The sequence below is a fragment of the Camelus bactrianus genome, chromosome 22 (genome assembly GCF_048773025.1).
Source record: "Camelus bactrianus isolate YW-2024 breed Bactrian camel chromosome 22, ASM4877302v1, whole genome shotgun sequence".
Classification (NCBI taxonomy): Eukaryota; Metazoa; Chordata; class Mammalia; order Artiodactyla; family Camelidae; genus Camelus; species Camelus bactrianus.
This window is the reverse complement of record NC_133560.1, coordinates 8,411,474-8,433,780: the sequence shown is the minus strand read 5'-3', so window position 1 is coordinate 8,433,780 and position 22,307 is coordinate 8,411,474. Positions and strand designations below refer to the sequence as shown.

At 53.1% G+C, this 22,307-nt stretch overlaps 1 protein-coding gene and 1 long non-coding RNA gene across 2 annotated transcripts in view; one reads left to right on the top strand and one right to left on the bottom strand.

Annotated features, from left to right (window-relative positions):
• CPLX2 (complexin 2) overlaps nt 1–22,307 on the top strand; it is a 77,225-nt gene that overhangs the window by 38,868 nt on the left and 16,050 nt on the right. The window lies entirely within an intron of this gene.
• On the bottom strand, nt 15,600–19,667 carry LOC141574609 (uncharacterized). The gene is made up of 3 exons (XR_012501495.1): nt 19,530–19,667; nt 16,887–16,974; nt 15,600–16,109 (listed from the first exon to the last, which is right to left on the bottom strand). It is a non-coding gene; the product is annotated as an uncharacterized LOC141574609 (long non-coding RNA).

Here is a 22,307-nt window from a genome sequence, read left to right as displayed (position 1 = left end):
GCCTATGCCTTCTTCTAGGAGGCTTATAGTGTTTTGTTTTGTGCTTTCAAAAATCATATTTTAATCTAAATCTTTTTCCCTGGGGATTTAACAGGCTCCAATAGAGCTGGGTTGCAATGTCCAACTTCACCACCAGGTGGCCCCTGCCTGAGACGGTCATAAGATCTGCAAAACAAACCCACACCTTAGTTTATCAAACCTGTAGCTTCCACAATTCTATGTGTCCCATTCATTTTAAAATAGGAGATACTTCTCTCTTCAGTTTAAGAGCATCATGTCTGGCCTTCCATGGCGGGTGAAAAATTGGCACAATTCATGGCAGGGCTAAGTCAAGAAAGGCCACACAAGCCGCATTGTCCCAACGCCAAGGTGGGCAGCTATTCTGAGACAGCAGGTCTGAGGCGGTCTTGCCTTTTCTGCATTCGTTGGTGCCAGAGAAAAGGATAAGCATGGCCAGGAAGCAAGGAGACTGCCTTGCAAAGATGTGGCGGAAATATTCCCTGCCTCCACGCACGTGGGGAAGCAAGAGGGATTACATGTGGTGTGACAAGACTTCTTTCTATAGCACGTTCAGTTCAAAGAGCCGCCTCTGCACTGGGCACACAGGTGTCATCTCCGGTCGTCACATCACCACAGTCTGACAGAGGAAACCGGGGCCTGAGAAAGTAGGTAACTCACCAGCCTCCCGCACAGCAGATGGTAGAGCAGGGATTCGAACCCAAGAACTCTCTAACTAGAGAGGCCGTGCCAGGACTGTTTGAAGGGAGAGACGAGGAATGTATTGCATTTCATTAAGTCGATTTAAGAAGCAGGGTGCTTGAGGGAGAAGGTGGGGGTGCTCACACAGTGGCTGCTGGGAGTCCCTGTCCCTCTGGCAGCCTCCTCCCCTACATCCCACCCCCCCACATGGCTGAACAACCCACACACACACAAAATGCAAACTGGTACATGGATACAAACACTCAGATGCTCGGTCAGAACCCACAACGGCACAGGTGCGCTTTGTGCAAACACCCACACGTGCTTATGTGGGTACAAACACAGTGATGCCCAGAGGCCCACCCAGGGAGCAGCAACCCGCCTGCAGACGGCACGTCCACACCGGAGACACATGCCAGGAACACACAGCCTGAACCTACAGGTGGAGACCACCCAAGAAGGGAACCACTGCATGTCTGCTCGTGCTGCAGGCAACACCTCGACTTCTGATCTGCAGATTCCAGGGTCCCCAAGCCTCCTCCTCCCCACCCACCCCACCAGTCCCCTGCAGCACCAGAGGATTGAGGTCCTGGCTCAGCAGGGACACACGGGCACTTCAACTGCAGAGATGGCTCTCCAGCAGGTCCGAGGGCTCAGTTGCCTCTGGGGGTAGGGAAGGAGGAGGGCAAGGGGGGTCTTCCTTCTTTGCCTTAGACTAGAATGGCTCAGTGATTACAAACACAGAGTGTGAGTTCAGATCCCCTCCTGTTCAGCTGTGTGTGACTCCAGATTCATCTCCCTTCTGTCTCAGCCTCAACTTTCTCATCAACAAAATGGGGATATGATACCTACCTTGCAAGGCTTTGGTGAGAAATGAGATGAAGTATGCAGAATACCTGGTAGAAACTGAACACATGTGTATTACCTTCCTCTTGACCTTGCCCTTCCTATGCTCACCGCTCGATGCAGCAGACTAATACCCCTCCACCAGCTCTCCTCCCCATCCCCCTCCTCCAGGAGCTCTGAGAACTGTGGGGAAGGCAGACATGCAAACTGATGGCAATTGTCTAACAGGAGGTGCTGGGAACGAGGGGACAGAGGGCACTTGGGTGCCTGGAGGAGGAAGTGCCCAGAGAAGGGGAGGCTGGGGCTGCCTTGCAGGATGGGGCCATGGGGCCATATTATAATCAAGACTTCCTAGTGCCCCTCAGAATCCTTTCCTTGGCTCCACCCAATGTGTATGCTACTGAGCACCTACTATGTGCTGGACACTTTGAATACATGTTCCTGTTCAACGAATCAATGCTCCCAACAATATAGCCAAGAAGCTTTTTTTTTAACATTAAAAAAATTTTCCCCCTTAATGAAGGCACTGGGGATTGAACCCAGGACCTCCTGGGCACCAAGCAAGCACTCTACCACTGTGCTGCACACCCTGCCCCTCCCCAGGGAGCTATTACTATCTCATCTTACAGAAAAGGAAACCAAGAGAAGGGGCATGACCTTCTAAAGGTCACAGAGACCTGGGCCAAGCCTGACTCCAAACGCCATGCTCTTTCCCTACGTTCCCCTCTCTCAGCTGCTGTCACAAAGGGCTGCCTACAGCCTGGCTGTCTTCCTCCCCGAGTTCACGGGAAGCCACACAGCATCCTCCTGACCCAGCATCTCCCCAGATGCTCAGCGCGTGTGGAAGGATGGTCATGGATGGGGTGGGTGCTTCCCGGCTCCCCGGCCCTGCTCCTCCGGCCCCGCCTGGCCTCTGCCTTGGTGGCCCACCTGCAATTGCAAGATGGCTCTTCAGTGTCCCCAGCATGGGCCTGGCCCTCCGGGGGCTGAGACAGCCTTTCCGAGCCAGGGCATCTGCTGGCTCTGCCCTTCTTAGACTCTCTCCCTGCACATCTGACTTGTGACAACCATTTCACAGAGGAGGAAAGTAGGACCAGAGGCCCCAGAGATGAGAGCCAGAGGCCCTGGGAAAATGGCGAGTCTGAGGGTTTTAAAGACCCTTCTCTTTACCACAACCAGGGAACCAGCAGTCAGAGCTCTAAACAGTGAATAGCCCACATGCTAAACTAGGGCTGACGCGGGCTTTCCAGAGAACAGGCTGCTGAGAGAGGCGGGCCTCCCAGCCCAGCAGGGTCAGCCAGCCAGCGACCCGGAGGGCCAGTGGGCCGGGCAGGCGGCATCGGTGACCGCTGTCTGGCAGGCAGTCTCTGAGTCAGCGGGGGCAGGGGCAGCTGGTCAGATTACAAGCCTGCCCTGGCTCTCACCCTCCTCCAAGTCTCCCTCTCCGTCTCCGCCTTCCCAGGAGCCTCAGGAGAACTTGCCAGGCTTGGGTGCATCGCTGTGACGACCTGACCTTCCTCAGCTCCTGATGAGGCCTCAGAATACCAGGCAGAGAGCCCCAAGCTGTGAACAGCGGCCCCCAGGAACACACACTGTGTTCTCTCTCCCTCCCTCCCTCCCTCCCTCCCTCTCTCTCTCTCTCTCTCACACACACACACACACACACACACACACACACACACACACGTGTGCTTGCTGTGTAATGTCACACACATGCACTCATTCACAGACAGCCAAGAAGCTTCTGTTTCTTCAGCAGGAAAGTGAGTGTCTAGCTTGCAGAATCGGTCATTTATTCATTCAGCAAACCTTTATTGAGCTGCTATTGTGTACTAGGCAGTGGAGTTACAGCGCCACATAAGGGCTAGCCTGGGGGCTTCTGTCTAGTGGGAGAAGACCATCCACAAGCAGGCAGATGATGACCCCATGGAAAATAAGTGCTCAGAAATAATAAAATAGAGAAATTATCACCCATGACCAAGGAGGTGGGAAAAATCAGAAAAGGCCTCTTTGAGGAGGTGGCCTAAAATTGTCTTGCTGGCTCAATAAGAAGCCACCAGCCAGGTGAAGAAAAAGGAGAAGAACAGCCCAGGCAGGGAAAACAGTGAATGCAAAGGCCCTGAGGCAGGAATGAACTTGTTAGGCCTGGAGGAACAGATTGAAACCCCATGAGGCTGAAATATGAACATATTTCAGGGGGGACTAGAAAGTGCATTTGCAGAGTTGGGGACGGGACCAGATTATGTAGGACATGCCTTACACCCAAGTCTTTGATCTTCTAAGGCCAGAGATCTTCTCAGGGCTCCTGGACTGTACGAGCCCTTGGGATGAGTTGTCCCCATCACAGGAGAGGGGAGTCACTTGTGACTTCACCCTCAACAGGCAGGAGTGGCCCAGCACCCTGCCTCCCTATCCACCCCTGCCCCTCCTGGAAGCACTGAGACCAGACCTTAGCCGGGGACGGGGACGAGCAATCCTCCTGCCACGTGGCCCCTGTGGCTCTCTCCTGCCTTTACTTTGAGACTTGCCTTGCCTGGTGCCTGGCCAGTCCTCCCCAGGGCCGCGCACAGGGCCCAGCACTAGCCATTCCATGTCCCCAGAATCCCAATCCACGACTCCACAAGCACAACATGCCAATTCTGCAGGCCTGTGGGCTCCCAGGAGCCCCACGGCACACCTGGTCAGCAGCGCAGTGGGTAACGAGGCCCCGGGGCTGGTTCAGGAGCCCAGGGACCCAGGCTCCAGGCTTCTCTGACCCCTCTAGCTGCGTGACCTTGGGCGGGTCGTTCCCACCCCTGAAGCGCAACTCCCTCACCTGCAGAAGGAGAACAGGGTGGATTTAGTGATCTCTGAGGGATCTGCCAGCTCCAAAGAGAAAGAAAGCGCAAATGAAGTGGGTTCACCTCTCTGAGCCCTGGCTGGGGAGGAGACTTCTCCTCTAGGGGGACATCGAGATGAATCAAGGCGGCAGTGACGCCAAGGACACAGAAGGGAGACTCCAGACCCATGAGAATATAAACAGAGGGACGCAGGCTGCAGGGGGATTTGGCTGCGGCGGAGGAGGTGGGCTCATCCAAGGCGATGTGGGGCCACTGTAGGAAGCTTCTGAGCAGGGGAGGGATGTGATGTGAGGAGTATTTTAGGAAGATTCTTCTGGCAACCCAGCACAGGTTGGATTGGAAGAGCTGTGTGGAGGAGTGAGAGCCGCATTTATGCCTGGAAAACGCTTGGAAATGAGGCCCCTGTCTCTCCCCAGCCCTCCGGCATCTGAGGCAATTTGAGAAGCAGGGTTTGGGGCGGGGGGCTTCCTCTTCCCCCACCCAGATTGCGCCTATGACCCCAGGGCTGAAGGCACGCTCCAGGGAAACTCCAACTGGCTCCTTTTCTTTTGTTTTTTTTTAATTGAAGCACAGTTGAATTTACAACGTTGTGTCAGTTTCAGGTGTACAGCAGAGTGATTCAGTCATACACGTACATATATATTCTTTTTCATATTCTTTTCCATTAGAGGCTATTCCAAGATATTTGATGTAGTTCCCTGTGCTGTACAGTAGGATCTTGTTCTTTATCTATTTCATATACAGTAGCTTGTATCTGCAAATCCCAAACTCCTAATTTATCCCTCTTTTTACACCCCTTTTCCCTTTCCCCTTTGGTAACCATGAGTTTGCTTTCTATGTGAGTCTGTTTCTGGTTTGTAAATAAGTTCATTTGCATTATTTTTTAGGGTCTACATATAAGTGATATCATATGACATTTGTCTTTTACTTCACTTAGTATGAGAATCCCTAGGTCTATCCGTGTTGCTGCAGGTGGCATTAATTTATTCTTTTCTGTGGCTGAGTAGTATTCCATTGTATAAATACATCACAACTTCTTTATCCAGTCCTCTGCTGATGGACATTTAGGTTACTTCCATGCCTTGGCTCTTGTAAATAGTGCTGCTGTGAACACTGGGGTGCAGGTGTCTTTTCAAATCAGAGTGTTCTCTGGATAGATGCCCAGGAATGGGACTGCTGGATCATATGGCAACTCTGTTTTAGTCTCTAAGGGATCTCCATACTGTTTTCTATAGTGGCTGCACCTCTTCTGAGCTGCATTAGCCCCTTTGCAATGATAAAGCGTTTTCTCACACCCCGCCTCTCGCCACACACGTCCAGCTCAGCACTGCAGCTGCAGCTGGGGAGCCAGGATTTGAACCCAGGTCTATAGGACACCAAGTCCAGTGACCTTCCCCTTAGAGTCGCAGAGACTCTGGGAAGCTAGTCCCCAGCGCCCCCTGAGCCTCAGATAGGCGTCCTCTGCCCTCACCTCGGTCCAGGGCAGGATTAGACAGAGTGGGAAGCCATGCTCAGCCTTAGACCCTCCACCCCAGGAGGGGCATGAGCCGGGGGCTGCACAACTTACCCAGATGCAGACAGGCTCCAATCACTCAGTACCAATCACTACAGAGGTAACCCCAGCGTCCCAAAGCCCAGCAAGTCAGCAGGGGAAAGAGAGGGTCGTGGGCAACGGCCGTGGAGGACGGGGTGCCTCCAGCCCTGCCTGGGACCCCCAGCCCCCTGGCTGGCAGTGCCCCACGAGGCTGGGCCATCTCACGGTCAGCGAGCTTTTCTGGCCACTGCTGCCAGCAGTGCTGCTCCCAATCTCTACCTGGCAACTGCCTTGCAGGGTTGATGATTACCGCTTATTCATTCAACAACCATCTTCAGTGCTTGCTTAGTGCCAGGTCCTGGGGCCAAAGAGACATTCAGGCAGGGCCCGCCCTCAAACAATCCACAGGCTGGCTGGGGCGGGGGCTTCGGGGAGTGAGACTCTAGAGGGCCGCAGGCACTGGACTTGCAGGGATCCTTGCCCCCGTGTGGAGGAGGTGGGACTTCACCTGGAAAGCTGGGAGAAGCTCTTGAGAGCTTCTGTGCAGTGAGGTGACACAGATCAGAGCCGAGGCTGGAGAGGGTGGGGGGAGGTACCAGAGGGACCAAAGTCCTGTTAGGGAGCTGGGACCACGTGGTGCAGATTCTGGTCCCCTGGGGGTGGGCTGGCGACATGTCCGATGGTGAGTAAAGGAGGCAGTGACTCAAGGGGGCTGCAGGCAGCAGGGTGAGGACATGGGCTTCAAACTCCCCAGGTCACCAGCTTCTACCCCAGTGCTGTCCAGGCCCCCCCAGCTAATGGGGCCTGAGACCCCAGGGCCACCTGAGTGCTTTGTGTGCCCCTGAGCAGTTACTTAACCTTCTCGTGACTCAGTTTCCTCATCTGTAAAGTGGGGGTGTAACATTCCAGTAAGTGGCAGGGCTGGGATTTGAACCCTGGCCGTCACCCCCAGAGCCTGAATTCTAAACCACCCTCTGACTGGTCTCCTTTTGCTGGCTGTGGCTGTTACGAGGACAGAACACAGCACTAAACAGAACCAAGGAGGTTCCTGCCCTCACAGAGATTTTATTCTAGTTGAAGAGACAAACCATACACCCGTGAACAAACATATATAAACAGAAAAAAGATAAAATCATTTCAGACCGTGGCGGGTGCTATGATGACCATTAAACCAAAATGTCTCATTAAATGAGATAGGGAATGACATCCTCATTTAATTAATTTTTTATTTATTTGTCTTTCTTTTAGAGGAGATACTGGGGATTGAACCCGGTACCTTGTGCATGCTAAGCATGCACGGTACCACTGAGATAGTCCCTCCCTTCTGACATCCTCATTTAAACAGAACTGAGATAGGGGGAAAGAGGGGCGGTCTCCTCGAGGAGGGGATGTTTGAGGTAGACATGAACACCAGGAAGGAGCTGGTCAGGTAAGGACGGCGGGGAAAGGTGTTTCAGGCAGAGGGAATGGCAAATGCAAAAGTCCTGGGGCAGCAACAAAGTTGGCAGCTCAAGGACAATGAGTCCGCATGGCCAGTGAGGGGAGAGTGGTGGGCAAGAGGGCAGAGGGAGGAGGGCCCGGTTCATGTGGGGCCTGGGAGCCCAGGAAACGATTGTGCACTCTATCTTAAGTGAGGTGGTTCTATTCCAAGCTACTGGGAGGTTTTAAACAGAGCTGTGCAATGATCTAATCTGCATTTTCTCGGGATTCCTCCGCATGCCAGGGAGACCATGCTGGTGTGTTTTCACACCAACTGATACTGCTGTGCAGAGTGTAAGCACATTCACCTTTCCGCAGGTATCAACAGAGAACGGCAGTTAGTCAGTGTGCTTGTTTCCGTAGGGCTGACCTGTCCGTTGTCACCAGCCACCCCCAGTTGGCTGTTTGCGGCTCGAAGTGGTGCCCTTAGTCATCTGGCCGGCCAGCCACCCTTGAACCAGGAAGAGAGGGATGGACTTGCTCATTCCATAGTAATGCACGATGGTGGGTGGGTTTCAGAGCACTGGACCTCAGCCTGCATCTTCCTAGGATATTCCCGCAAAAGCCCAGAATCTTCCTTGGCCCTCAAAATATTTATCCCTCACCTCATGCACACGACCCGCTGCATGCAGCCAAACTCTATGCTAGTGCGAAGACAAATAAAGCTTGACCTGGAGGGGCTCCCTGTCTTGGGGAGGAGGGGGTCTGGCTGAGTGTGGGAAGCCTCCTCCGAGAGATGAAGGGAGGCTCCCGGAAGAGAAGCCCATTGATGTGAATCGTGATCAGGGACCTTATCAGAGAAGCCAGGCGTTGGCACTGCCCTCGGCTGGGTTCACGTCTCCGAGTTGTCACTTTCTGCCTGTGTGAGCTCCGGCTGGTCCCTCAAACACTCCACGCCTCCGCTCCTCCAGGGAGCTCCCTCCTGGCACCATTCTGGCCATCAGGTGACATGACATGTGTAAAGCAGCAAAGACAGTGCCCTGCACCCAGTGGGCTCTCAGTAAACGGGAGTCCCCTCCTGGAATGTTAAATTCATCCCTTTAGGGAGAATGGATATGTGACTGAGCATCAGAAGCGAGGCTCTGCCTGCCTTCCATCTGCCGCATGAATCAAGGGCTCCCAGTGCCCCATGTACACGCATGTCGCCCTTGGGGGACGCGCTGTCTGCACGGCGGCCACAACCACCACAGCAAGCTGTGTCAGACACGCATCCTGAGTGAGGGGCGTGCACTACAGCTGATCCAAATACTCGAGTTTGCAAATGATTTTTCAGCAAAATTAGGGTGGCTTCAAAGATTCTCTTATAATCACGTCACACTCAGAATGACCCAAGGGCAGTGAGATTTCTGGGCCATGGGGTGAGAGGAGGGCCGGAGGTCTTCATGCTCCAGGCATTCGGGAAGGCTTGAGGAGAGCTGACATTCTGGCTGGGCCTTGAAGAAGAGGCAGCTCTGGACGGACAGAAAGAGTGAGCTAGCAGGAGGATGCGTGGGTGGCAGACAGAGGCAGGAAAGCCGCAGCAGGCACGGGGAGCATCTGGGGGTTCTCTTTGGCCAGGACTTTCTGGGTGTTAGTGGACTGGCCAGAGCAGCAGTTGGAAAGGTACACTTGGGCCATGCTGTGAAGGACCTTGACCGCCAAGGCAAGGCGCTTCAGCTCTGGTCAACAGACTGGCCTTTCCCGAAGCACATCCCTCAGAACACCCCTTCCCTGGATGGGCCACATCCACAGGTTCCACGATCAAATAAGCTCTAGAGGTGCCACACGTGATGTCGCCTCTCTGAGAGTCACAATCCAAATAGCACATCAAAGGCCCCGAACGTTCCTGTGGGGAAAGATCTGTTTGACTTCAATTAGCCCAGCAATCCCCACTCACTTGACCAGGGGCTCCCTTACTGACAGAACCCCCGTGAATACCTGCATAAACCACTAGAAAAATGCCAGCAGAGAAAGGAGTGAGTTGCTAACTGCTTGGAGCAGGGTCACCGCTGCGTGGTCAGAGCTGAGCTCACAGAGGATCTGTGAGTCAGCCACAATCAAGGGGTGTGAATGAGGATGGCGCCCAGGGAGCCGGGTGGGGGTGGGGGAACATATTAGGAAGCTGGGCTGTGGTGCAGGGGGAGCTGGTGAGGCTTAAGGAATCCACAGGCAGCAGGGAGGGAGGGAGGGAGGCAAGAGATGGCACAGGTTGAGTAGTCTGGACTCCAATCTGGACATCCACCCTGACCAGGGCAGAGCCGACACCTATGACAGATCTGGTGAGAGATGAACGAGTCCAGTTTGGGGCATCTTGTGGGCAGGTGGCTGTACCACTCTGGAGCCATGAGCCAGTTTTCTTGTCTCCCCGAAGCCATCCTCAGGTTAGGGGGCCTCTATCCTCTCTTCCCTAATGGGGCACTCAGTTTGCCCCTGTGGTTTGAGTTGGGGAGCCCTCGATCAAACTCTCCCATGCCATTTATTCATTCAGTAAACAGTGCTGCAGAGATACCTCTGCCCTCTCTGAGACAAGCAGCTGTTTCAAGTCACCAGGCAGGCCACCTCAAAGCCCACACAAAGTCCCAACGAGGCAGGGACCAACTTTGCGCAGAGAAGGAGATGCGTGTCCTGAGTTGTGAACCATTGTAAGAGGGGGAAGGGCACCCCAGGCAGAGACAGCAGCATCTGGAGGTGCAGGGGAAGGCTTAGAGATGAGGATACAGGGGGCTGGAGTGAGATCTCATCACCAGAAGTCACTTCATGGCTGGGGCCTCAGCCTTCCCACCTGCAAAATGGGTATATCAATCCCCATTGCAGCCTCCTCTGTAAGGTCCACAGAAGAAGGGCTGTGGACACTCCCTCATCCAATTCCCAGGCCCTGCCAGGTCCTTTCCCAGCCCCAGGGACCACTGAGATAAATAAACCTTGAGACCCAGGTGGGTTCCTTCACGCCGCTGGCAGAAGAGATCTATTTTTTGTCCTCCAGTGCTTGGGAGGTGGTTATTGTTGGAAACAAAGCCAGGCCTGTCCCCAGCTCCCAGGGGCCTGGTTCCAGATGTACACGTCTGGCAGCCACGCTCTGGTCCTGGCGTGAGTCTGGGGATCTGTGGGCCGCTCAGGAAGAGGCAGATGTATTTTGACAAGCCTGCCACAGCTTCTACAGCATCCTGAGTCAAAATAAGCCCTTCTCATGGGCAGCCCCTGGGACGGGCTATTTCTGCCCCACGTTTCTTTTTTCCACATGGGGTTGGGGGGTGGGGACTCAGAGGCAACGGTTCCAGCTAAAAACAGAAGCCGCTTCAGCTGGAGCCCATGACATTCCCCTCAACAGAGACATCAGCTCACAGCCTGTGGTGAACTTAGGAAGTCTTTCATGTGCGCTCAACTCAGATCATTTCCCCTGAGGGTGTGGGCAGTTCAATCCCAGGAACATGCCAATAACCCTCCCATCCCAGAGGGTTACAAGTCATAAAACTCAATCTTTGCACGTGGACAAAACTTTACCAGAGACAGTGTTTTCTTGCCCATTCAGTAATTTGATGAGGTGGCCGCTACTGTTGCCATTTTAAAGACCAGCAAACTGAGGCTCAGAGAGGCGATCTGACCCTGGAGGGGATGAAGGAGAGAAGATCTGAGTCCAAGGCTGTCAGGGTTTCTAGGTGAAAAGAAAGAGCCTGCAAGAGAGGAAATGAAATTCAGGCAAAACTGAGGCAGAGTTCCTAATTTTGATTGGATCCGGATCCAAGGGCAGGAAGGGATGTTGGCTGCGTCCCTGCTCATTGTGCCGGGCACAATGCAAAGTCATCCTGACACAGAGCATCTCATTTTAATCTCCCAAACAGCCCCAGAAATAGGAATTGTTATCCCCATTTTCTAGATAGGGACACTGAGAGTCAAAGAGACAAAGTGCCTTCCCACTTGGCTACAAGGAAAGCCATTTCAACCTGGGGTCTTGTGTCCTGCAACCTTGCTGCAAGGTCTTTGCTTCCTTGGTGCTGGAGGAGCTGAGGCCAAAGGGAGCTGAGGACAGAGGGGAAGTGAGAGTGGCCCCAGAGAAGACAGGGTGGGCAGTTAAGGTGTCTGCTGGCATCTTCCTGGGCACAGAAGCCTGGGGCCCATGGTGTCTGCAGGTGGTGTGGTGGGTACCACCTTAAAGAGTAAATCATGGGCATATGGGAGTTCATGATACTGTTCTCTCTAATTTTGTGTACGTTTAAATCTGTCATAGTTTTCATAAATGAATGCTGTATTTTCTCAATTTTATTATTTCCTAGAAAACAAGTTCAAAATGAACTTGACTGGTTTTGTGATCTTTGAGATAAAAATTAAAACTTCAAAAAAATCCAAAAGAATTAAAAAAGAACAAGTTGTTCGCTGAGGAGTTTACTCCTCCTTTTCGGTTCTCTTTCAATGTTTCAGTTGGCGTCTATGAGTAAGTCTCAGGCTGGGTGTCTAACAGTAGCTCCCTCCCTTTCATTGATGAGAGATTCAAGCCCCAGACTCAGGGCAGCGCCAAAGCCCCAGAGCACGGAGCTGGACGGAGCTGGACATCCGCATGCGTTTCCTTTCCATCACGTGCATGGGCACCTTTACCCTCCATTACAGCCAGTGACACTGGGATTCCGTTGTGAAGTGGCAAGATGAGGTTTCCTTTTTAAATAAATGCAATGAAGGGTTTTATGTTTGCAAGTGAGTGGAATTAGAGGGTGATGTTACGTAAACAGCAGAGGTGGTATGTAGCTGAGACAAGCCCATGGAGGTGCCACTCCAGCGAGCGAGGCTGGCACAGGCGGGCTCCTCACCTCTGGGCTATGCCTGGCACCAGCCCCACGTGGTGTCACCGGAAGTCACTGGTGGCACCCCTGAGAAACCAGGCCCAGCACCCCTCCTCCTGCTGAATGGGCTGGGCGCGGGGTCCTGCTTGTCTCTGGGCCCCAGCAGCAGCACAGGCCACCGCAGTTTTGCAGACGGATGTCTGTCTACTGCCCCTGAGACGCGCCAGGGAGAAGGAGAGTCAGAATCTTGAGGGTAAAAACCACGAAAACGGAAACTCAGAACCCCAAGGAGGCTACACTTCAAAGCAAACAACTGCCCACCTGACCCAACTCCCACCTCCCACTGATACCTAAGCTCAAACTCCTTGAGAAGAGCGGGGTGGTGTCTGGGGCCACACAGCCAGAGCTCAGATCCAGCTGCATCACACGTGCTGGGTGACCCCGAGCAAGTGGCTGCCCTGCCCACCCAGGCCCCTCCTCTGCAGAGCGAGGTCACCCTGGGCCCACTTCCCGGGGCTCGTGGGTGGGTCACTGAATTGACACAGATGAAGAGCTTACAGCAGCCCCGGTGCGTGGCTGGCACCCCATACCCGGTGCCTGCTACTCCATGTCAGGCCCTCGCTAGGCAAGTTCCAGGGTTACGTCAAGGTTGGCATCAGCCCTGCAGTGTGGGCTCAGAAAAGGGCAGTGCCTTGCCCCAGGCCACGCAGCCAGGCAGCGCTGGGGCCGGTGGGGAGGAACCCAGGCTCTCCAGCGTCATGCCTGGCGCCCTTTCTCCAACATCGCTAAGCTCTTCCCTCCAAGCCCTGCTCCTCTGCCCTTCACAGTGAAGACTCTCCCTTGCAGCGGAGTACAGCCAGGCCTCTGTCTGCTGGGTCGGCCTTTTAGTGCCCCTTCAGCCTCTGCTCCTCCTGCCGCCTTACAACCCAGCCCGCATTCCCCCATTAAAGTCAAGAGCAAGTTCTCTTTTGATTGCGTGAGACAGAACCTCAGCTCAAACTGGAGAAGCAAAAGAGGCCACACAACCTCTCTGAGCCTTAGTTTGCCCTTAAGTATAATGGGATCATAACAGTTCACACGCATTCAGTCGACATAAGGATGAAATGGGGCAATGCATGTGTGAACCTCAGCACTGTGCCTAGCAGATAGTAAGTGCTCATTATTATTCCTTATGCTGTTGTTGTTGTTATTACTACTATTCAAGGGATGATGGTTGGAGACCCTACCGCAGAATTCAAGGAAGTCACTGTCTAGTATGTACACAAAGGTACATAAACATCTGAGATCACAGGTGCCCTACAGCAGAGCAGAGCACAAGCAAACTTTGCAGGGTCGCAGTGATACAACACTGGAGTCAAACAGGTGCACAGCGATCTCCGGTCACAGTGGGAGTGAAAAACTGCACGATTCATGTCTTCAGCAAACATTCACCAGGGGCCCACCACGGGCCAGGCACCGTGCCAGGCATCGGCGCTGCAGCAATGGCCAAGCAGACGTCATCTCTGCCCCCGTGGGACTCCCACCCAGTGGAGGAGATAAACCAGGAACAAATCATTACTGAAGTTCGGTGGAGCTAAGAAGAAAAAGTACATCGTGCCATAAAAATGCCCACCAGGAAACAGAGCTTAGTCTGAGGGTGTAGCCGGGGAAGGCTTCTTTCCCGGAGGAAGTGGGGATTAAAGGGAATCAGAGAAGAAGCAGGGAGAGCAGTTGGATGAGATCTGGGGAACAGAGATTACAGGAGATATTTAGGGGGTAAAACCAGTCTTCCACCATATGGCAGAGGGATCAGGGTGCAGTCTAGAGTCGAAATGCCTGAGGTCTAATCCCACGTACCAGCTAACACCTCAGCCAATATAATAAATCTCTCTGCGCCTCGGTTCCCTCATCTGCATAATGGACACCATGTCAGCAATCTCATGGACTGGATGCAATGACATACATAGAGTAGTTGGCACAGTGCCAGTCAATCCTATTTTAGATGCAAGGGATAGAAAAATTCCTCAGAATGGCTTAAGGACCAAAAAGGGCTGTATGAGTTTGTGTAACTGAAAAATTCAAGGGCAGATTTCAGATTTCAGGAAGGGCTTGATCTAGGAATCAGGCACTCAGTCATGAGGCTGTCTCTCTCTCTCTCTCTCTCTCTGTCTATCAGTTCTGTTTTTCTCTGGCTTGGCTTCCCCCTTAGGCAAGCTCTTTCCGCAGCATGACCCTGCAGCTCCAGGCTCACACTTTTTCAGCCCAGTAACTCCAACGGAAGGAGCATTTTCCTAATATTTCCAAAACAAGCTGCAGGACTGAGTGTCCCCGGACCATCTTGAGTCGCAAATCCATCCCTAAATCCCAGGCCTGGGTTACATACCAATCCCTAGAGCTTGAGGGAAAGAAGACTGGAGGACTCCACTCAAACCACACTGCCAGAGAACAATGGAAGGGTGGTGGGTCCTCAAAGGAATACTCGGATGCTGTACAGGACAAAACAAGACAGATTCTGTCTACTGTAGCAACTACACAGAGACACGGGGCGACTGAGCCGCAGCAGTCAGTGACACGCTGGCCATGTGAATAATCACTCAGTGTCTCCTCAGCCGGCACCCAGCCCTGGCGTGAGCCCCATCTCCCGTGCAGACATCCTGGTGTCATAAGAGCAGAGGGATGAGTGCAGACTCCAGGACCAGACAGCCCGGATGCAAATCCTTAATGGCATCTTCTTGCTGTGTGACCTTGACAAATCTCCTGTCCTCTCTCTGCCTCTTTCCTCATCTGTGAGATGGGCATAACGGTAACATCCCATAAGGTGGCTGTGCAGCTTGAACAAGGTCATACATATAAATCTCACGGAACAGCAGCTGGCACGCAGTAGCTCAGCAAAGTCAGTGTCTGTTAGTGCCATCATCCCACAGACTCTGCACCTCAGGGGTCGTGCTGATTCCTCCCTTCCCACAGGTAAGGTCCCTTCCTGCTTCTTTCCAAACATCCACCGAAAGCCAGTGAAAGGTCACGTTTGACTTAGCCCTTCCACTTGGTGAAATTAGATGTAAATTTGCAAATTTGGGGTGGCAGGAAATCTAAGTAAGTAGATCCTGCAATCTAGGGGACGTGTGGTCAGCTGAGTTGGAGGGGGCTCTTAGGAGAGGGCATTAGAGACCCCTGGACCACCCAGGTCACGTCCTCCTGGTGACCAGCTCCCCCCAGGGGAAAGGCTCTGTGCAGGTTTGATCAGGAGGCCGGCTTCTTTCCAGGCCATTCCCAAGGAGCCCAGCAGCGCCCCCTGTCTGTCACCTGCCTGGCCCTGCAGGCGTTGGACACTGCCCTCCCCCCACCCCAACCCCAAAGCATCTAGGAGGAGAACTGACGAAAGAGGAAACTCGCTTTTATGAAGCGCCCTGAGTGTGTCCCACACTCAGCCAGGCCCTTATTTACAGGTCCTCATTTAATCTCCATCACGATATTAGTTACCGTCCCTGCCCCAGCTTCAGGTGGGGAAACTGAGGCTCAGAGAGGTGGCGCAACCTGCCCAAGGTCACCCAGCCAGTGAAGGAAGGAGCCGGGGCCCCGTCCCAGGCCTTCAGAGGCAACACTGTAGCTCCCGCCACACTCAGCAGTGAGCCACACTGGGAATCTAACAACCGGAGTCCAAAGAGAGAGCAGGTTTCCAAGGAGAAGGAGGAGAGGTGTCGGGAACATGCAGTTATTTACAGGATGTCGTGTGGGTTGTTGCAGGAGAGCGGGAGACATCCTGAGGTGAGGAGGGAGCGGGAGACGCTGGGTCCTCAGTTTCCTCATCTACAGATCAGAGATGATCTCAACAGGCTCTCTGGGAGATGGAGCCAGGAAAGGGAGTCACACTCGCGCAAGGCCGTACCGGTGCACAGCAGGCTCGTGGGGCTGGAGTCGGGCAGCGGTGACCTCCCTCTGGGGGACCAGGGCCTGGCCCAGGGACCATGGCCTTCAGTTTCCCTAGAAGTGAGGGAGGCATGTGCTTAGATCCTTAACAGAGGCCCTCAGTTTGTTAAAGAAATTGCCCGGACTAATGAGATCAGAAAACTTGGTACTGGGGACAGAAAAAAACCCACCAAAGACTCACTGTGGGTTTGATCTGCTGTTTGAAACCTCCCAGTGAATGGAGCCGTCCCAGTTCAGTATCATCCAGGCCCCTCAGTGTGGCTGACAAGGACCCAAAAGACTGGGACAGCCCATCTCTCTGACCTCAGGTCCTACTGCTCTGCCCCTCGCTCCCCACTCTCCCCTCCACATGGGCTCCATTCTGTCCGAGGAACAGACCACTTTCACACCATCTTGGGCTCTATCTTCTGCCCCAGATCTTTACACGTTCAGGTCAAGCTCCAGTGTCATCCCCAGAAGGCTTTCCCAGACACCCCCCACCCCATCTTTTTTTCCTCACATCGCCCAGTTTTGTTTCTTCAGAGCACTCACCACTCTCTGAATTATCTGTTTTCCCATGTACTTGTTAATTGCCTGTCCACTCCCACCAGAAACCCACGAAGCAGGGACCTTCTTCTGTTTTGTCCACCCCTATTCCAGCACCGAGATGTTCCCAGCCCTGAGCAGGTGCTCAAGAAACGGTGTTAAATGAGTGCATAGATGCTGATCTTTCCAAGGCAGGGGTGTGATGGTGAATTCTCGCTGTCATTTCCTGCATCCCTCCCTGGGCCAGGGCCATGTATGCACTATCTCAGCTCTGCAGTATGTCCGCAGAAAGAGGCACTACCCCACCTTGCAAATGAGGAAACGTAGGATCCGAGAGGGAGGCTGACTTGCCCGAAGTCCACGGTCAGGACAGCTCTTTCCATTCTGCTGTGCCCTGGGAGAGAAGATTTGAAAGAGCTGAGAAAGGTGATACACCCTAAGACGTGCGGGAACTCATCTGGAAAGACCTTACCAGGATCCCAGGGTGCTCGTGCCAAGGACTGGGAGCCATGTGCCTGAGGGGGGGATGGCCAGAGCACACCCACATCCTGCTTACTTTTCTCCTTAAGGGCAAGTAATCAGTGAGTCCAAGTGTACTAGGTCTGGCCAATGAGTGGTGAGCAGCAGTGTCGATTATCAGTGAGAATCTGGCAGGACACATGGAACCCTTCCTGTGGGCCATTGGAGGAGAGCTTCATGAAGGTGCAGGCAGAACAGGCAGGTCCCACAGGGACAGTGCAGCTCCCCAGGGCCAGGATTGGTGGGGAGCCACCACCACCTCTAAGCCCAAAGGGCAAGGAGGGAGTGGTTGCCAAGCTTGGAGAGGTTACAGAGATGGGAAGGACCACTTGACAGGAGCAGTGGCTTTCAGCCAAGGAACACTCTCATCTTGCTCTTCACCTGCCTCCAATCCTCCAGTTCTTGCCAGTAACTCCCAATGATAAAACCCAACCAGAAGCCCAGGGGCAAAGAGAGCCTGTCAGTTGGTCCATATAGATGGGCCTTCTGGGCCCAGAGCTGGGTGGGGAGTGGGGGGAGTGGATCTGGAGAAGCAAACAGAAGCTTGCCCACGAGATCACCTCCCAGCAGGGGCCATGGGGACCTGTGTGACATTCCAGGTCTCCCTTTCCGCCACAGTCACCCTGGAAGCCACGTGTTGAGGTGTCGGCATCGAGATGGTGGAGCCTTCTATGAGCCCCATCAACCTTGCACAGAACCTCCCTCCTCCAACCATAGCCCAGTGTGGTCTGACCATGGTGATGAGAAACAAAACAAGACAAAATCAAACAGCAAGCTGAAGAGGGATGTCCTGGGGGCTGTTGCAAGGAAAAGAACATCTTTCAGAAAACCCTTGAAAACTGGTGACTTAGAATCAGGAAGCTTACTTGGGGCAGTGAGGCCTTGAAATGATACAGTCCAAAGACATCCCAAAAGTCACCTTGAGAAGCACCGTGGGGCCAAGAGCCAGAGGTCTTTCAAACCCATCAAATGGAACGAGGTCAGACAAAGGACCGGCAAGACGCTCGACGAGCACCGCTCTGGGAGAGAGCTCAGAGATGAAAAGGAGGTGCCCGGAACGTCTGAGGCAGCCTCAGCCTCAGCCTCAGCCTTGACTGAGGAGGACCGCAGGGAAAGTCTTGCTCCCAAATTGCTCTTTAGAATTAGGGGCGCCAGAGGCACCGCTCTGACGGGCAAATGTTCCAACTCCAATTGACAAACGAGCTGCAGACAAATCGCCAGAAAGGGATGGCACCGGCCCAAGAATGCAGATGCCACTCAAGGGTGAGACTGCAGAGATCCTGGCCAAAAATATGTACATTTTTGAGGGGGTATGGATATATGAACTGGGATCTGTGGCTATGAAGTTTGAGCTTTGGCAAAGCTTTGAGCAAGGACCCACGATGTGAGCTCATTCTCTCACTTAAGTCAACATGACCACGGGGACCACGTTGCACAGATGAGAAGAGACAGGAAGACACATCAAGACAGAAAACTGGGACCAGGATGATCAGCTCCTTCTTGGAATGTGACAGTATTAAGCAGAGGGTCCTTTCAGCCCAGAGCCTGTGTGGTTAGAAGTTCACTGAAGGGGAGCCATACAGCCCCAGTGTCACAGATGTCAGCAGGTCCCTCACAGGTGACAAAGGCAGAAACCTCATTAAAGCCGCTTAAATAGAAAGACGGCATTTACTGGTCACATAATGGAAAAGTACACGAGCCGATGATGCTTAAAGGCACATCAGGATCTGGACACTCAAACGCTGTCATCAGGAATTTGCCTCCCTCCCTTCTCTTGGCTCTGCTCTTCTCTGTGTTGGCATCACTCTCAGGCAGGCTCTCTCTGGGTGGTGGCAAAAAGGTCCAGCTGCTCAGGCCCACATTCTGCCAGCCTTGCAAATCCCATAGAAATAAAAAGCCTCTTTCTTACTGGTTCCAGCTAAAGTCCCAGAGCTGACTCTCATTGGCTTAGTTTGTATCCCTTGCCAACCCTCAGCCAATCATGGTGGCCAGAGCTAACAGTGTGCTGATTGGCTGGCTGGGAGTCTAATGCCCACCCACCCATGGAAGTGGGGCATGGAGTCAGCCCCACCCAGACCATAAGGCCTGAAAGTAGGGGGAAACAAGATGCCAAAGAGACACCAAACAGGCCAAAATGTGTGTCACCATAGCAAATAACACCAAAAACATCCCCATGACAAAATACCATAGTGATGGGGCCAAAGTGTGGAAGGAACTCTTGGGGTTTGGTGTTTGGACTAAGAAATGCAAAAAAGGGGGCAAGCACAAGATTAAAATGAGACTGCCCGCACTGTTATTGTCATCTGTGGCCCAGCAAGGAGCCGAGGTCTGCAAGTCCCCCCACCTGCGATGGGGCCCTGACGGCCCATGTGCCAAGGACAAGCCATTTCAACCCCCAGGAGGCAGGGCAATGCCATGCACAGATTTTACCTCTGGAAATAGTTGTTGGACGTTCACAATGAGGAAGTCCTCGGGTTTGATGCTGGGGATTCAGGAATGAGGAAGACAAAGTCCTTGCTCTCAAACAGCTTACAATCCCAGTGGGAGGAGACAGCCAAGGATGCCTAAATTAATAGAGGAAGAAAATGAAGATCAGCGATGTTGAGGGCGCTACAGCGGGGAGCACCACATAGGAGACGAATCATGGTAAACAGGCTGGCAAAGGAGGCAGAAGGCAGAGCAAGGGGGGCCCTCGCAGGTCTGGACTTGACGCTGTCGGCCATAGTGAGTCATCGAAGGCCTTTGAGCATGGGAGTGACACAAGCAGGAAGAAGTGTCATCATCTTAATGGAGCCAGATAAAGCCCAGAGGAGAGTCACAGAGATGATCAAAGGGCTGGCGACAGGCCTGGGGAGGGAGATGGAAGAGTGAGGACTGGGAAGATCAAAGTCGGGCAGAGGAGCACACCGCTTCTTGAGGCTGGACCGAGACGGGGATGGAGCCGCACCGGGAAGTCAAAGAGAGTCTTGCTTTGTTCAGCTTCCATCGGGAAAGGTAAGCGTCTCACACATATACAAATATCATTTACGTAACAGTGACTCCGCCCCCCCAGGAGGGGGTGCAGGCTGGAAATGGGGACTAAATCACTAACAAAGAGGTTCTGGTAGCGTTTTGAGTGATAGTCACAAAGGAAGGCTGAGGGGCACCAGGGTGTCTGGGGATGTTCCCTGTTCATTCATGAAAAAGACACTTTCTGAGGGTCTGCCTTGAGCCTGGACCTTCTCTAGGCTCAGCCCAGAGGCAGGAGCAAGCTTCCCCAGGTCTTACTACACCACGGCCCCACCACCTTCTGAAATGATTGGGCCCACGTGTGTGTTTACTCGAGCAGCATCTGCTTCCCCATCAGACAAGATGGGAATTTGTGGAGTTATTTTTCTCTCTGTTGTGTCCCCAGGACCTAGTGGAGGCCCCAGCCTGTAGTAGACACTCAGTCCATATTTGCTGAGTGAATGAATCCCTCAGGCTCAATGACACCCTCCTCCCCAAAGAGTGCAAAATCTAGGGAGAAAGTCGGACGAGAAAACCAACGCCAAGCGTAAAGTTTCGTTTCGGGGATGCTGCAATGAAGCAGTCCATGTGGCAGTACACAGGACAGCCCTGACTCAGCCTTGCTTCCCAGAGGGGCTCCTCTCTGCTCCAGCTGAGCCATGATGGTCAAAATAAAAGTATGCCAACTGAACGGAGCAGACAAGGCCCCTCTGGGAGCAAACGGCGTGGGCAAAGGCACAGACACGCCAGGTGGCAGCGTATCCAGGGAGCATAGGTGGCTATTAATGGAATAGGAGAGCGTGGTTCAGATCATGCACAGCCTTAAGGGCCAATTTAAAGGATTTGTACCTTCTCCTGAAGGCAACCAGAAGACGCTAAAGGATTTTTGTGTCAGTTAGGAATCTTTAGGTTGCAAGGAAAAGAAAAAAACTAAAGCCACTTAAAGCGGCTTTAAGGAGAACAAAAAGGAAGGGGCGGTTATTGGCTAATAAAAAACGACAAGACCCGGGGGAGCTGTAGGCACAGCTTGATCCAAGGTGGAAACAATGTTACCAGGCTAGAGTTTCTCCCTCTCCTTTTCTTGGCTCTACCTGCTCTGAGCTGATCCCCATTCTGAGGCTCCATGTGGTTAACTCCCGAGAAGCCCAATTCATACCTCAGTAAAGCTTAAAAGAGAGTCCATTTCCCTTAGCTCAAGCAGAAGTCCCAGAGGTGAGTGTCTCTGGCCCGGACTGGTCCGATTTCGGTCGTGTGACTATCCCTGCACTGATCTGGAGGGGCCGGGGAGACCTACGCGCTGATTGGCTTAGCCCAGTCACGTGATCCGTCCGTGGCTCCAAGTGAAATACACAGGTTGGCTCCTCCAAAGCTGATGCCACGCGAGGGAGGAGTGGGTGCTAGCTGGCAAAATAAGCTGTGACCACCATGTGCTTTAAGGAGGGGGATGATGCAATCAGGCCCATGTTTTAGAAAGCTATGATTCTCCTGCGGATCTGGAAGCCAGTTAGAAAGTCAATCTGAAGGCAAGAGTAGAGGCAGGAGCGATGGTTAGACGGCTGGCGTTAAGAGCCAGGCTGAGCTGAACTGAGCAGAAGCGAGCAAAGGACAGCCACAGAGGGGTTTGCTGTGTTTTGGTTTTTTTTTAACTTTAAGTTCTTAGGGCAGAAGTCCAGGGCCCTGACCTACAGCCCCCATCACTTTTGATCACCTTCAGACTTGGAACACTCAGCCCATTAAGGACCAGTTTATGACAAGGTCCCCATAGAGGTGCCCTGACAGGGTCACTCACACTTTGGACCAGTTGCCCTGCAGACCCCGGCTTGGCTGCCAGAAAGCCACCTAGTTCCCCTCTGAAAATGTGGCCCCCTGTAGAGACATACCAAGTTCCAGTACTGCTGATGCCGCCACCTCTCAGCTGTGTTACCCTGAACAAGGCGCTTAACCTCTCTGAGTGTGAGTATCGTGATCTGAATATAAAGTAAAGGTGAGGACATTTGAGGTAACAGAGGCACTGGGGTGGGGATTCAATCACATACCACAGTGAGAGACTCAGTACATGAAAATTCCTTCCTTGTCAACCCTTTCAGCTTTTCACTGGCTTCATCTTCCCAAGACCTCTCCAACCCCTTGTTTATTTGCCAAATGACATGTGGTTTTGTTTCATTTTGTTCTTCTGCCAGAAAAAAACAACTGGAGATGGAGTGGCCCAGAGCAGCCATT